The 16,079-nt window shown below is 52.2% G+C and overlaps 1 protein-coding gene across 4 annotated transcripts in view; it reads right to left on the bottom strand.

Moving 5' to 3' along the window:
• Nucleotides 1-16,079, bottom strand: part of DIAPH2 (diaphanous related formin 2) — a 1,874,941-nt gene that overhangs the window by 248,659 nt on the left and 1,610,203 nt on the right. The window lies entirely within an intron of this gene.

The following is a 16,079-nucleotide window of genomic DNA, read 5'->3' as shown; positions in this document are numbered from 1 at the left end:
ATGCACCCCATAGTTCTTCATATAGTATAACGTATTCCCCATAGTCCTTGATACAGTATAATGCAGCCACCACCCTACAGAGTATAAAGCAGCCACCCCAGAGTATAATGCAGCCACCCCACAGAATATAATGCAGCCCCCTCATAGTTTAATGCAGCCCCCTCATAGAGTATGATGCAATCACCCTTCAAAGAATATAAATATAATACAGCCCCCCATAGAATATAATGTAGCCCCGAATAGAATATAATACAGCCCGCCTCCCACAGAATATATTGCAGCCCCAAAGAGTATGATGCAATCATCCCTCATAAAATTTAATACAGCCCCTCATAGAATATAATACAGCCCACCTCCCCATAATATATAATGTAGCCCCCATAGCATATAATATACCCACCATAGTATATAACACAGCCTCCCCCATAGAATATAATATACCCCCACAATAGTATATAACACAGCCTCCCCCAAAGAATAAAGTATACCCCCCATAGTATATAGCAAAGCCTGCATAGTATATAGCACAACCCGCATAGTATATAGCAAAGCCTGCATAGTATATAGCACAGCCCACATAGTATATAGCACAACCCGCATAGCATATAGCATAATCCACATAGTATATAGCACAACTCGCATGGCATATAGCACAACCTGCATAGCAGATAACACAGCCCACGTAGTAGTATACAACACAGCCCACACAGTAGTATACAGCACAGCCCACACAGTAGTATACAGCACAGCCCACGTAGTAGTATACAGCACAGCCCACAAAGCAGTATACAAAACAGCCCATGTAGCGGTATACAGCACAGCCCACATAGCAGTATACAGAACAGCCCATGTAGTAGTATACAGCACAGACCACACAGTAGTATATAGGGCAGCCCACATAGTGGTATACAGCACAGCTCACATAGTAGTATATAGCACAGCCCACATAGTAGTATACAGCACAGCCCACACAGTAGTATATAGCACAGCCCACATAGTAGTATATAGCACAGTCGACATAGTAGTATATACTTATGCCTTATGCAGTACCGCACCTGCCAATCAATCTCATCTCTTTCAAGGGCTCACTCCCATTGTACTCCCAGCCCTAGGCCCATTGTGTGGTTGGGGATAGTGGACCCAGGGGAGCCGTCACCACCTGGGTCTCACATCACAGGTGATGAAATATACTTTGTTCTGTGAGCTAAAGGAAAATATTTAAAGGGGAGGAAGAAAAAGACACAGGGGTTGAATGAAGCAGTTGGAGGGACTTCGAAGAAAGTGGATCCAAGCTGGGATGGATGGTCTATGGAGTTTTGGAGATCGTTTGCCGGCTGGGCTGAATCCCTCTGCTACATTTGAGGGATCTATCATCTAGATTTAACAAATGTTCTTAAGGATCATTGATCTTGGATATATGGACGTCGGTTGTGATATTTTTTGTTTGGAGGAGCCTGGACTGTGATTACAGACTATATTGGCGAGAGATACAAAATCTTTGGGCCAACCAAAAGTTGGGAGACAATGGGTATCACCTGATATCTGGGCTATTCGGCGGAAGGGTGAGACTCTGTATTTTGCACCAATTATTGCATAAATTATTGCCACGCTGTTTTACCCTCACACTGTTTGTCTAAGTAGTGTTCTGCCCACGAGGGGAGAGAGAGCGCGCGTTCAGTAGTATGAGCCCTGGTCCATGCAGTCTTTCTAAAGACAGCTGGGCCAGCGGAGGAGAGCAACCACTGACCCTGTATCTCTACACAAGGTGGGTCAAGTCTTGACTATGGGATGCTCCAGCAATGTACCCCAATAGCCCCAATATCTCGAATGAGACAGATGAACTTCCAAACATGTAAAGGCCAACAATGACCCTGGCGCCTGACATTGAGCGACTCGGTATTGTCACATGATCAATGAGTTATTTCAGATGAGAAGGATCTGGTCAACCTCGAGGCCGAAGACTGGCACCAATGTGGAGCGTGAGCCAAAGTCCTGCCCAATGCAGCATGCCCTCCTGGAGCCCATGATCGTGATGATTTCATGCAGAACACGCGTCACCCTTGGACTGATGTTATATAAATGCTAATTGTGATGAAAAATGAGGTCAAGAAAATGGATCTGTCGTCTTAACGCTCCGTTTATCAGGACATTGGAGCTCTGAGCATTGTCCAGACCTGCAGAGGTTGAAACACCGGTGGCTTCAAACTCTACATGTCGTCCATTGCCGGCATAATTAGGTCACAAAGCAATTAAGTTCACTCTGCGCCCCTCACATGGAGCCCCCCAATGTAGGAACCAGGGAAATCAAGGCCTACAAGCATCTGGAATATTCCCCGGCAGTCACTGCCATGTGACGGATATTTACACCAGAAGCTTCTCCCGCAGAAAGATTTATCAGAATTTGACAAATTGGGGAAAAACTTATAGTAAAAGTGAATAATTAAGAAGAAAAAGGTCGTCGATAATGTAATAGTTTTGCTCCTTTTTTTGCTCGTGATTTAGATATGAATTTTCGGCTTTCGCTGTGATCAGCGCTTTAGTTAGCGGCTTCAACACTTTACGAGACTTTTAAGTGGCTGATTTTTACTTTCTCAGACAATTTCTGCGAAACGGAGTATCTGGCCCTAATTAGGGCGCGAGGGCGGCGAAACATCTAGCTGGTTTGTTACAGAGGAAAGTAAAGGCCAGAACTTCACTGTATGTTACTAAATATTTCATCTTTGTTTAGGAAGTGAACACGATGGAGGAAATAGCGGAAAAGCATCCAACCGAAAAAAAGCCCCTCTGTGTCCCTGGACACCCGGAACATCACGAGGACCCTTCTTTATCCTCCTTCATCGTTTTTAGGATCTAGCTAGATATATCACAGCATTGCCTGACGGGGGCGCCACCGAGAACCGCGCGCTACCAAGCTACACTGATGAAGCAACGATGGCCGAGACAGATCCTTCTACCGCCATATATCCATCCGAGCGCCAAACCTAATGTCTGTCCGGACTGGCGCATAGCAAATGTGGTGCCAATATTCAAAAAGGGCTCTAAAAGTGAACCTGGAAATTATAGGCCAGTAAGTCTAACCTCTATTGTTGGTAAAATATTTGAAGGGTTTCTGAGGGATGTTATTCTGGATTATCTCAATGAGAATAACTGTTTAACTCCATATCAGCATGGGTTTATGAGAAATCGCTCCTGTCAAACCAATCTAATCAGTTTTTATGAAGAGGTAAGCTATAGACTGGACCACGGTGAGTCATTGGACGTGGTATATCTCGATTTTTCCAAAGCGTTTGATACCGTGCCGCACAAGAGGTTGGTACACAAAATGAGAATGCTTGGTCTGGGGGAAAATGTGTGTAAATGGGTTAGTAACTGGCTTAGTGATAGAAAGCAGAGGGTGGTTATAAATGGTATAGTCTCTAACTGGGTCGCTGTGACCAGTGGGGTACCGCAGGGGTCGGTATTGGGACCTGTTCTCTTCAACATATTCATTAATGATCTGGTAGAAGGTTTACACAGTAAAATATCGATATTTGCAGATGATACAAAACTATGTAAAGCAGTTAATACAAGAGAAGATAGTATTCTGCTACAGATGGATCTGGATAAGTTGGAAACTTGGGCTGAAAGGTGGCAGATGAGGTTTAACAATGATAAATGTAAGGTTATACACATGGGAAGAAGGAATCAATATCACCATTACACACTGAACGGGAAACCACTGGGTAAATCTGACAGGGAGAAGGACTTGGGGATCCTAGTTAATGATAAACTTACCTGGAGCAGCCAGTGCCAGGCAGCAGCTGCCAAGGCAAACAGGATCATGGGGTGCATTAAAAGAGGTCTGGATACACATGATGAGAGCATTATACTGCCTCTGTACAAATCCCTAGTTAGACCGCACATGGAGTACTGTGTCCAGTTTTGGGCACCGGTGCTCAGGAAGGATATAATGGAACTAGAGAGAGTACAAAGGAGGGCAACAAAATTAATAAAGGGGATGGGAGAACGACAATACCCAGATAGATTAGCGAAATTAGGATTATTTAGTCTAGAAAAAAGACGACTGAGGGGCGATCTAATAACCATGTATAAGTATATAAGGGGACAATACAAATATCTCGCTGAGGATCTGTTTATACCAAGGAAGGTGACGGGCACAAGGGGGCATTCTTTGCGTCTGGAGGAGAGAAGGTTTTTCCACCAACATAGAAGAGGATTCTTTACTGTTAGGGCAGTGAGAATCTGGAATTGCTTGCCTGAGGAGGTGGTGATGGCGAACTCAGTCGAGGGGTTCAAGAGAGGCCTGGATGTCTTCCTGGAGCAGAACAATATTGTATCATACAATTATTAGGTTCTGTAGAAGGACGTAGATCTGGGGATTTATTATGATGGAATATAGGCTGAACTGGATGGACAAATGTCTTTTTTCGGCCTTACTAACTATGTTACTATGTTACTATGTCCTACATGAACGCACACTGATTATAGACTGGTGGCATATTCAGGCAATACCCTTTAAATAATGGGAACACCCCTTTAATTGGACAGGTGTTACATTGTTACTGCTGCTTTGTATTAGTAACATACAGAAATTCAGAGTCTGGTTCTGTGCTGGCTTCGCACGGGTAGTTTGTCCTTGTACATGGTGCGCACCCCTCGTCCTAGGATTCAGGGGTGTAATATGTGAAGAACCAGACAAAGTGGACCATGGCCCCCGCTCTGCTGTGACAGTGGCCCCCCGCTCTGCTGTGACAGTGGCCCCCGCTCTACTGTGGCAGTGGCCCCCGCTCTGCCGTGACAGTGGCCCCCGCTCTGCTGTGACAGTGGCCTCCGCTCTGCTGTGGCAGTGGCCCCCGCTCTACTGTGACAGTGGCCCCTGCTTTGCTGTGACAGTGGCCCCCGCTCTGCTGTGACAGTGGCCCCCCGCTCTGCTGTGACAGTGGCCCCCGCTCTACTGTGGCAGTGGCCCCCGCTCTGCCGTGACAGTGGCCCCCGCTCTGCTGTGACAGTGGCCTCCGCTCTGCTGTGGCAGTGGCCCCCGCTCTGCTGTGACAGTGGCCCCCCGCTCTGCTGTGACAGTGGCCCCCGCTTTGCTGTGACAGTGGCCCCCGCTCTACTGTGGCAGTGGCCCCCGCTCTGCCGTGACAGTGGCCCCCGCTCTGCTGTGACAGTGGCCTCCGCTCTGCTGTGGCAGTGGCCCCCGCTCTACTGTGACAGTGGCCCCCGCTTTGCTGTGACAGTGGCCCCCGCTCTGCTGTGACAGTGGCCTTCGCTCTGCTGTGACAGTGGCCCCCGCTTTGCTGTGACAGTGGCCCCCGCTCTGCTGTGACAGTGGCCCCCGCTCTGCTCTGTGACAGTGGCCCCCGCTCTGCTGTGACAGTGGCCCCCGCTCTGCTGTGACAGTGGCCCCCGCTCTACTGTGACAGTGGCCCCCGCTCTACTGTGACAGTGGCCCCTGCTCTGCTGTGACAGTAGCCCCCGCTGTACTGTGACAGTGGCCCCCGCTCTGCTATGATAGTGGCCCCCGCTCTGCTGTGACAGTGGCCCCCGCTCTGCTGTGACCGCGGCCCCTCTCTGCTGTGGCAGTGGCCCCCGCTCTACTGTGTCAGTGGCCCCCGCTCTGCTGTGACAGTGGCCCCCGCTCTGCTGTGACAGTGGCCCCCGCTCTGCTGTGACAGTGGCCCCCGCTCTGCTGTGACAGTGGCCCCCGCTCTGCTGTGACAGTGGCCCCCGCTCTGCTGTGACAGTGGCCCCCAGCTCTGCTGTGACAGTAGCCCCCACTGTACTGTGACAGTGGCCCCCGCTCTGCTGTGATAGTGGCCCCTGCTCTGCTGTGACAGTGGCCCCCGCTCTGCTGTGACAGTGGCCCCCGCTCTGCTGTGACAGTGGCCCCCGCTCTGCTGTGACAGTGGCCCCCTCTCTGCTGTGACAGTAGCCCCCTCTCTGCTGTGACAGTAGCCCCTGCTCTGCTGTGACAGTGGCCCCCGCTCTGCTGTGATAGTGGCCCCTGCTCTGCTGTGACAGTGGCCCCCTCTCTGCTGTGGCAGTGGCCCCCGCTCTACTGTGACAGTGGCCCCCGCTCTGCTGTGACAGTGGCCCCCTCTCTGCTGTGACAGTAGCCCCCACTGTACTGTGACAGTGGCCCCCGCTCTGCTGTGACAGTGGCCCCTGCTCTGCTGTGACAGTAGCCCCCACTGTACTGTGACAGTGGCCCCCGCTCTGCTGTGACAGTGGCCCCTGCTCTGCTGTGACAGTAGCCCCCACTGTACTGTGACAGTGGCCCCTGCTCTGCTGTGACAGTAGCCCCCACTGTACTGTGACAGTGGCCCCCGCTCTGCTGTGACAGTAGCCCCCACTGTACTGTGACAGTGGCCCCCGCTCTGCTATGATAGTGGCCCCCACTCTGCTGTGACAGTGGCCCCCGCTCTGCTGTTTGCCATGTGACCCCCAGTCTTTGTGAACATGAAGTTCTTTACAGTTTTGATTACTTCCATCCATCAGACCTAGGTGTGTGAGCGGCGGTGGCAGGAAGGAGCGACTTCTCACCGCCATCTCGTATTCTCTAGGACACAGTCGTCTCCTCGGGGAAGAAATGCTTCTGATGTGAATTGAATATTTTCTTTGCTGATAATTCAGCTTCCAGATTATTGGTTTGTGTCCTGGAGCCGGCGATTTGCAGCAGAAGTGATGACTGCGCCGATACCCGGCCCAGGACCTGGACTGTAACGATCGCTCCCTACGAGCCACACGCCTGATGTCGGGGACAGAATATTCCAAACTCACCTTTCATTTCACGGACATATCCGCTGATCAGGTTTGGTCACATGGCCCAATGATTGGCTAATGATCACTCGTCGTGCATCCGACACTCAATCATGACGTTTCAGTAAGCATTGTGTATTGTATCATCTGTCCTTTATGGTGTGCATGCGCTATTTACACTGTGCACAATCACTATTTACACTGTGAACAATCACTATTTACACTGTGCACATGCGCTATTTACACTGTGCACAATCACTATTTACACTATGCACAATCACTATTTACACTGCGCACATGCGCTATTTACACTGTGCACATGCGCTATTTACACTGTGCACATGAGCCATTTACACAGTGCATATGTGCTATTTACACTGTGCTCATGAGCCATTTACACACTGCATATGTGCTATTTACACTGTGCATATGTGCTATTTACACTGTGCACATGCGCTATTTACACTGCATATGCGCTATTTACACTGCACATGCGCTATTTACACTGTGCACATGTGCTATTTACACTGTGCTCATGAGCCATTTACACAGTGCATATGTGCTATTTACACTGTGCATATGTGCTATTTACACTGCGCACATGCGCTATTTACACTGCGCACATGCGCTATTTACACTGTGCACATGCGCTATTTACACTGCATATGCGCTATTTACACTGCACATGCGCTATTTACACTGTGCACATGTGCTATTTACACTGTGCTCATGAGCCATTTACACAGTGCATATGTGCTATTTACACTGTGCATATGTGCTATTTACACTGCGCACATGCGCTATTTACACTGCGCACATGCGCTATTTACACTGTGCACATGCGCTATTTACACTGCACATGCGCTATTTACACTGCGCACATGCGCTATTTACACTGCGCACATGCGCTATTTACACTGTGCACATGCGCTATTTACACTGCACATGCGCTATTTACACTGTGCATATGTGCTATTTACACTGTGCATATGCGCTATTTACACTGTGCATATGCGCTATTTACACTGCGCACATGCGCTATTTACACTGCACATGGGCTATTTACACTGTGCACATGCGCTATTTACACTGCACATGCGCTATTTACACTGCACATGCGCTATTTACACTGCACATGCGCTATTTACACTGCACATGCGCTATTTACACTGCACATGCACTATTTACACTGCACATGCGCTATTTACACTGCACATGCGCTATTTACACTGTGCACATGTGCTATTTACACTGTGCACATGCACTATTTACACTGTGCACATGCACTATTTACATTGTGCACATGTGCTATTTACACTGTGCATATGCGCTATTTACACTGTGCAACTTAAACAACACATGTAGGCGGGCACCACTACTGGGGATCTCCCATCACATGCCATAAAGAGATACAGTTACAAAACAAGAGAAAAGAAGGCATGCATAAAACGGGGATCACCACACAATAGAATTTTCTAAATCATCATTAAATTTTATTAGGACAAAACACTGCAAAAACAGTTAAAAACATTTACACTGTGCACATGAGCTATTTACACTGTGCACATGCGCTATTTACACTCTGCACATGAGCTAGTTACACTGCACATTAGCTAGTTACACTGCACATGAGCTTTTTACACTGCACATGCGCTATTTACACTCTGCACATGCGCTATTTACACTGCACATGCGCTATTTACACTGCACATGTGCTATTTACACTGCACATGAGCTATTTACACTGTGCACTTGCGCTATTTACACTCTGCACATGCGCTATTTACACTGCACATGCGCAATTTACACTGCACATGTGCTATTTACACTCTGCACATGAGCTATTTACACTGTGCACATGCGCTATTTACACTGTGCACATGCGCTATTTACACTGTGCACATGCGCTATTTACACTGTTCATGTGCGCTATTTACACTGCACATGAGCTATTTACACTGCAAATGAGCTATTTACACTGCACATGAGCTATTTACACTGCACATGAGCTATTTACACTGCAAATGAGCTATTTACACTGCACATGAGCTATTTACACTGCAAATGAGCTATTTACACTGCAAATGAGCTATTTACACTGCACATGAGCTATTTACACTGCACATGAGCTATTTGCACTGCACATAAGCTAGTTAGGGTACATGTCCACATTCAGGATGGCCGGCGGTTTTGACGGAGCGGCAAACTCGCTCCGCCGAAAGCTTTGCCCCCTTCTGGAGACGCGATGATGCCGGATGTGTTCATTGCACACATCCGGAATCATCGCACCCCACACATAGGGCCCTGTGTTATACCTTGCGACCGGTGTTACACCGAGGGGACAATGCCGGTGTCAGACCGAGGGGACAATGCCGGAGATACACCGAGGAGTCAATGCCAGTGTCACACTGATGTAACAATGCCGGAGTTACACCGAGGGGGCAATGCCAGGGTCAGACCGAGGGGACAATGCTGGTGTCACACTGAGGAGTCAATGACGGTGTCATACTGATGTAACAATGCCGGTGTTACACTGAGGGGACAATGCTGGTGTCACACTGAGGAGTCAATGACGGTGTCATACTGATGTAACAATGCCGGTGTTACACTGAGGGGACAATGCTGGTGTCACACTGAGGGGACAATGCCGGTGTCACACTGATGTAACAATGCCGGTGTCACACTGAGGGGACAATGCCGGTGTCACACTGATGTAACAATGCCGGTGTCACACTGAGGGGACAATGCCGGTGTCACACTGTGGGGACAATGCCGGTGTCACACTGAGGGGACAATGCCGGTGTCACACTGATGTAACAATGCCGGTGTCACACTGAGGGGACAATGCCGGTGTCAGACCGAGGGGACAATGCCGGTGTCACACTGAGGAGTCAATGCCGGAGATACACCGAGGGGCCAATGCCGGTGTCACACCGTGGGGACAATGCCGGTGTCACACTGAGGAGTCAATGCCGGTGTCACACTGAGGGGACAATGCCGGTGTTACACCGAGGGGCCAATGCCGGTGTTACACCGAGGGGACAATGCCGGTGTCAGACCGAGGGGCCAATGCCGGTGTCAGACCGAGGGGCCAATGCCGGAAATACACCGAGGGGACAATGCCGGTATCACACTGATGTAACAATGCTGGTGTCACACCGAGGGGACTATTTACACTGCACATGAGCTATTTACATTGCACATGAGCTATTTACACTGCACATGCGCTATTTACACTGCACATGCGCTATTTACATTGCACATGAGCTAATTACACTGCACACAAGCTAGTTCCACTGCACATGAGCTAGTTACACTGCACATGAGCTAATTACACTGCACATGAGCTAATTACACCGCACATGAGCTAATTACACTGCACACGAGCTATTTACACTGCACATGAGCTATTTACACTGCTCGTGAGCTAGTTAGAGTACATGTCCACGTTCAGGATGGCCGGCGGTTTTCACGGAGAGGCAAACTCGCTCCACCCAAAGCTCCGCCCCCTTCTGGAGACGCGATGATGCCGGATGTGTTCATTGCACACATCCGGAATCATCGCACCCCACACATAGGGCCCTGTGTTATACCTTGTATAGGTAAACGGACATGCAGCGATCTTAAAAGATGCACAGCATGTCCGGAATCGCAGGGCACATGAGCTAGTTACACTGTGCACATGCGATATTTACACTGCGCACATGCGCTATCACCACCATGCACACACTTTACGTCAGTGTATAAATATAACCGTACATAGACATCATAGTGCATAAATATAACTGTACATAGATGTAACTGTGTATAAATATAACTGTATACAGACATCACAATACATAAATATAGCCATGGAGCAGGAGCAGCGGCGCCCCCTTCAGTTCTAAACATGTCACATGCACCCTGCTCATTTCCGCACCGGTCTGCATGATGCAGAGTTTTGCACCTTTCCTAACAAGCTCAGTGGGTGCACCGTCAGTCACTGGGACCACCCACATGCTCCCACCTGAGCAGGCGGCCACACAGCATGGACAATGCCGGTGTCAGACCGAGGGGACAATGCCGGAGATACACCGAGGGGACAATGCCGGAGATACACCGAGGGGACAATGCCGGTGTCACACTGAGGGGACAATGCCGGAGATACACCGAGGGGACAATGCCGGAGATACACCGAGGGGACAATGCCGGAGATACACCGAGGGGACAATGCTTGAGATACACCGAGGGGACAATGCCGGTGTCACACTGAGGGGACAATGCCGGAGATACACCGAGGGGACAATGCCGGAGATACACCGAGGGGACAATGCCGGAGATACACCGAGGGGACAATGCCGGTGTCACACCGAGGGGACAATGCCGGAGATACACCGAGGGGACAATGCCGGTGTCACACCGAGGGGACAATGCCGGAGATACACCGAGGGGACAATGCCGGTGTCACACCGAGGGGACAATGCCGGAGATACACCGAGGGGACAATGCCGGTGTCACACCGAGGGGACAATGCCGGTGTCAGACCGAGGGGACAATGCCGGAGATACACCGAGGGGACAATGCCGGTGTCACACCGAGGGGACAATGCCGGAGATACACCGAGGGGACAATGCCGGAGATACACCGAGGGGACAATGCCGGAGATACACCGAGGGGACAATGCCGGTGTCACACCGAGGGGACAATGCCGGTGTCAGACCGAGGGGACAATGCCGGAGATACACCGAGGGGACAATGCCGGTGTCACACCGAGGGGACAATGCCGGTGTCACACCGAGGGGACAATGCCGGTGTCACACCGAGGGGACAATGCCGGAGATACACCGAGGGGACAATGCCGGTGTCACACCGAGGGGACAATGCCGGTGTCAGACCGAGGGGACAATGCCGGTGTCACACCGATGGGACAATGCCGGAGATGCACCGAGGGGACAATGCCGGAGATACACCGAGGGGACAATGCCGGTGTCACACCGAGGGGACAATGCCGGTGTCACACCGAGGGGACAATGCTGGTGTCACACTGAGGGGACAATGCCGGTGTCACACCGAGGGGACAATGCCGGTGTCACACTGAGGGGACAATGCCGGTGTCAGACCGAGGGGACAATGCCGGAGATACACCGAGCGGACAATGCCGGAGATACACCGAGGGGACAATGCCGGTGTCACACCGAGGGGACAATGCCGGTGTCACACCGAGGGGACAATGCCGGAGATACACCGAGGGGACAATGCCGGAGATACACCGAGGGGACAATGCCGGTGTCACACCGAGGGGACAATGCCGGTGTCAGACCGAGGGGACAATGCCGGAGATACACCGAGGGGACAATGCCGGTGTCACACCGAGGGGACAATGCCGGTGTCACACCGAGGGGACAATGCCGGTGTCACACCGAGGGGACAATGCCGGAGATACACCGAGGGGACAATGCCGGTGTCAGACCGAGGGGACAATGCCGGTGTCACACCGATGGGACAATGCCGGAGATGCACCGAGGGGACAATGCCGGAGATACACCGAGGGGACAATGCCGGTGTCACACCGAGGGGACAATGCCGGTGTCACACTGAGGGGACAATGCTGGTGTCACACTGAGGGGACAATGCCGGTGTCACACCGAGGGGACAATGCCGGTGTCACACCGAGGGGGACAATGCCGGTGTCAGACCGAGGGGACAATGCCGGAGATACACCGAGGGGACAATGCCGGAGATACACCGAGGGGACAATGCCAGAGATACACCGAGGGGACAATGCCGGAGATACACCGAGGGGACAATGCCGGAGATACACCGAGGGGACAATGCCGGAGATACACCGAGGGGACAATGCTGGTGTCACACTGAGGAGTAAATGACGGTGTCAGACCGAGGGGACAATGCTGGTGTCACACTGAGGAGTAAATGACGGTGTCATACTGATGTAACAATGCCGGTGTTACACTGAGGGGACAATGCTGGTGTCAGACCGAGGGGCCAATGCCGGTGTCACACTGAGGAGTCAATGCCGGTGTCACACTGATGTAACAATGCCGGTGTCACACCGAGGGGACAATGCCGGAGATACACCGAGGGGACAATGCTGGTGTCATACTGATGTAACAATGCCGGTGTTACACTGAGGGGACAATGCTGGTGTCAGACCGAGGGGCCAATGCCGGTGTCACACCGAGGGGCCAATGCCGGTGTCAGACCGAGGGGCCAATGCCGGAGATACACCGAGGGGCCAATGCCGGTGTCAGACCGAGGGGCCAATGCCGGAGATACACCGAGGGGACAATGCTGGTGTCATACTGATGTAACAATGCCGGTGTTACACTGATGTAACAATGCTGGTGTCACACCGAGGGGACTATTTACACTGCACATGAGCTAATTACACTGCACATGAGCTAATTACACTGCACATGAGCTAATTACACTGCACATGAGCTAATTACACTGCACATGAGCTAGTTACACTGCACATGAGCTATTTACACTGCTCGTGAGCTAGTTAGAGTACATGTCCACGTTCAGGATGGCCGGCGGTTTTCACGGAGAGGCAAACTCGCTCCACCCAAAGCTTCGCCCCCTTCTGGAGACGCGATGATGCCGGATGTGTTCATTGCACACATCCGGAATCATCGCACCCCACACATAGGGCCCTGTGTTATACCTTGTATAGGTAAACGGACATGCAGCGATCTTAAAAGATGCACAGCATGTCCGGAATCGCAGGGCACATGAGCTAGTTACACTGTGCACATGCGATATTTACACTGCGCACATGCGCTATCACCACCATGCACACACTTTACGTCAGTGTATAAATATAACCGTACATAGACATCATAGTGCATAAATATAACTGTACATAGATGTAACTGTGTATAAATATAACTGTATACAGACATCACAATACATAAATATAGCCATGGAGCAGGAGCAGCGGCGCCCCCTTCAGTTCTAAACATGTCACATGCACCCTGCTCATTTCCGCACCGGTCTGCATGATGCAGAGTTTTGCACCTTTCCTAACAAGCTCAGTGGGTGCACCGTCAGTCACTGGGACCACCCACATGCTCCCACCTGAGCAGGCGGCCACACAGCATGGACAATGCCGGTGTCAGACCGAGGGGACAATGCCGGAGATACACCGAGGGGACAATGCCGGAGATACACCGAGGGGACAATGCCGGAGATACACCGAGGGGACAATGCCGGAGATACACCGAGGGGACAATGCCGGAGATACACCGAGGGGACAATGCCGGTGTCACACCGAGGGGACAATGCCGGAGATACACCGAGGGGACAATGCCGGAGATACACCGAGGGGACAATGCCGGAGATACACCGAGGGGACAATGCCGGTGTCACACCGAGGGGACAATGCCGGTGTCAGACCGAGGGGACAATGCCGGAGATACACCGAGGGGACAATGCCGGAGATACACCGAGGGGACAATGCCGGAGATACACCGAGGGGACAATGCCGGTGTCACACTGAGGGGACAATGCCGGTGTCAGACCGAGGGGACAATGCCGGTGTCAGACCGAGGGGACAATGCCGGTGTCAGACCGAGGGGACAATGCCGGTGTCAGACCGAGGGGACAATGCCGGTGTCAGACCGTGGGGACAATGCCGGTGTCACACTGAGCGGACAATGCCGGAGTTACACCGAGGGGACAATGCCGGAGTTACACCGAGGGGACAATGCCGGTGTCACACTGAGGGGACAATGCCGGTGTCAGACCGAGGGGACAATGCCGGAGATACACCGAGGGGACAATGCCGGAGATACACCGAGGGGACAATGCCGGTGTCAGACCGAGGGGACAATGCCGGTGTCAGACCGAGGGGACAATGCCGGTGTCACACTGAGGGGACAGTGCCGGTGTCACACCGAGGGGACAATGCCGGAGATACACCGAGGGGACAATGCCGGAGATACACCGAGGGGACAATGCCGGAGATACACCGAGGGGACAATGCCGGTGTCAGACCGAGGGGACAATGCCGGAGAAACACCGAGGGGACAATGCCGGTGTCACACTGAGGGGACAATGCCGGTGTCACACCGAGGGGACAATGCCGGTGTCACACCGAGGGGACAATGCCGGTGTCAGACCGAGGGGACAATGCCGGAGATACACCAAGGGGACAATGCCGGAGATACACCGAGGGGACAATGCCGGTGTCAGACCGAGGGGACAATGCCGGTGTCACACCGAGGGGACAATGCCGGTGTCACACCGAGGGGACAATGCCGGAGAAACACCGAGGGGACAATGCCGGTGTCAGACCGAGGGGACAATGCCGGTGTCACACTGAGGGGACAATGCCGGTGTCACACCGAGGGGACAATGCCGGAGATACACCGAGGGGACAATGCCGGAGATACACCGAGGGGACAATGCCGGAGATACACCGAGGGGACAATGCCGGTGTCACACTGAGGGGACAATGCCGGTGTCAGACCGAGGGGACAATGCCGGAGATACACCGAGGGGACAATGCAGGTGTTAAACTGAGGGGACAATGCCGGTGTCACACCGAGGGGACAATGCCGGTGTCACACTGAGGGGACAATGCCGGTGTCACACTGAGGGGACAATGCCGGTGTCACACTGAGGGGACAATGCCGGAGATACACCGAGGGGACAATGCCGGAGATATACCAAGGGGACAATGCCGGTGTCACACTGAGGGGACAATGCCGGTGTCACACCGAGGGGGACAATGCCGGAGATACACCGAGGGGACAATGCCGGAGATACACCGAGGGGACAATGCCGGAGATACACTGAGGGGACAATGCCGGAGTTACACCGAGGGGACAATGCCGGTGTCACACCGAGGGGACAATGCCGGAGATACACCGAGGGGACAATGCCGGAGATCCACCGAGGGGACAATGCCGGAGATACACTGAAGGGACAATGCCGGTGTCACACTGAGAGGACAATGCCGGTGTCAGACCGAGGGGACAATGCCGGTGTCAGACTGAGGGGACAATGCCGGTGTCACCCTGGGGGGACAATGCCGGTGTCAGACCGAGGGGACAATGCCGGAGATACAACGAGGGGACAATGCCGGTGTCAGACCGAGGGGACAATGCTGGTGTCACACTGAGAGGACAATGCCGATGTCAGACCGAGGGGACAATGCCGGTGTCAGACTGAGGGGACAATGCCGGTGTCACACTGAGGGGACAATGCCGGTGTCACACTGAGAGGACAATGCCGGTGTCAGACCGAGGGGACAATGCCGGTGTCACACCGAGGGGACAATGCCGGTGTCAGACCGTGGGGACAATGCTGGTGTC

Source organism: Ranitomeya imitator, chromosome 2, assembly GCF_032444005.1.
Source record: "Ranitomeya imitator isolate aRanImi1 chromosome 2, aRanImi1.pri, whole genome shotgun sequence".
In the NCBI taxonomy this organism is placed as follows: Eukaryota; Metazoa; Chordata; class Amphibia; order Anura; family Dendrobatidae; genus Ranitomeya; species Ranitomeya imitator.
Note: the sequence above shows the minus strand (reverse complement) of the source record. Positions and strands in the feature narration are given on the sequence as shown.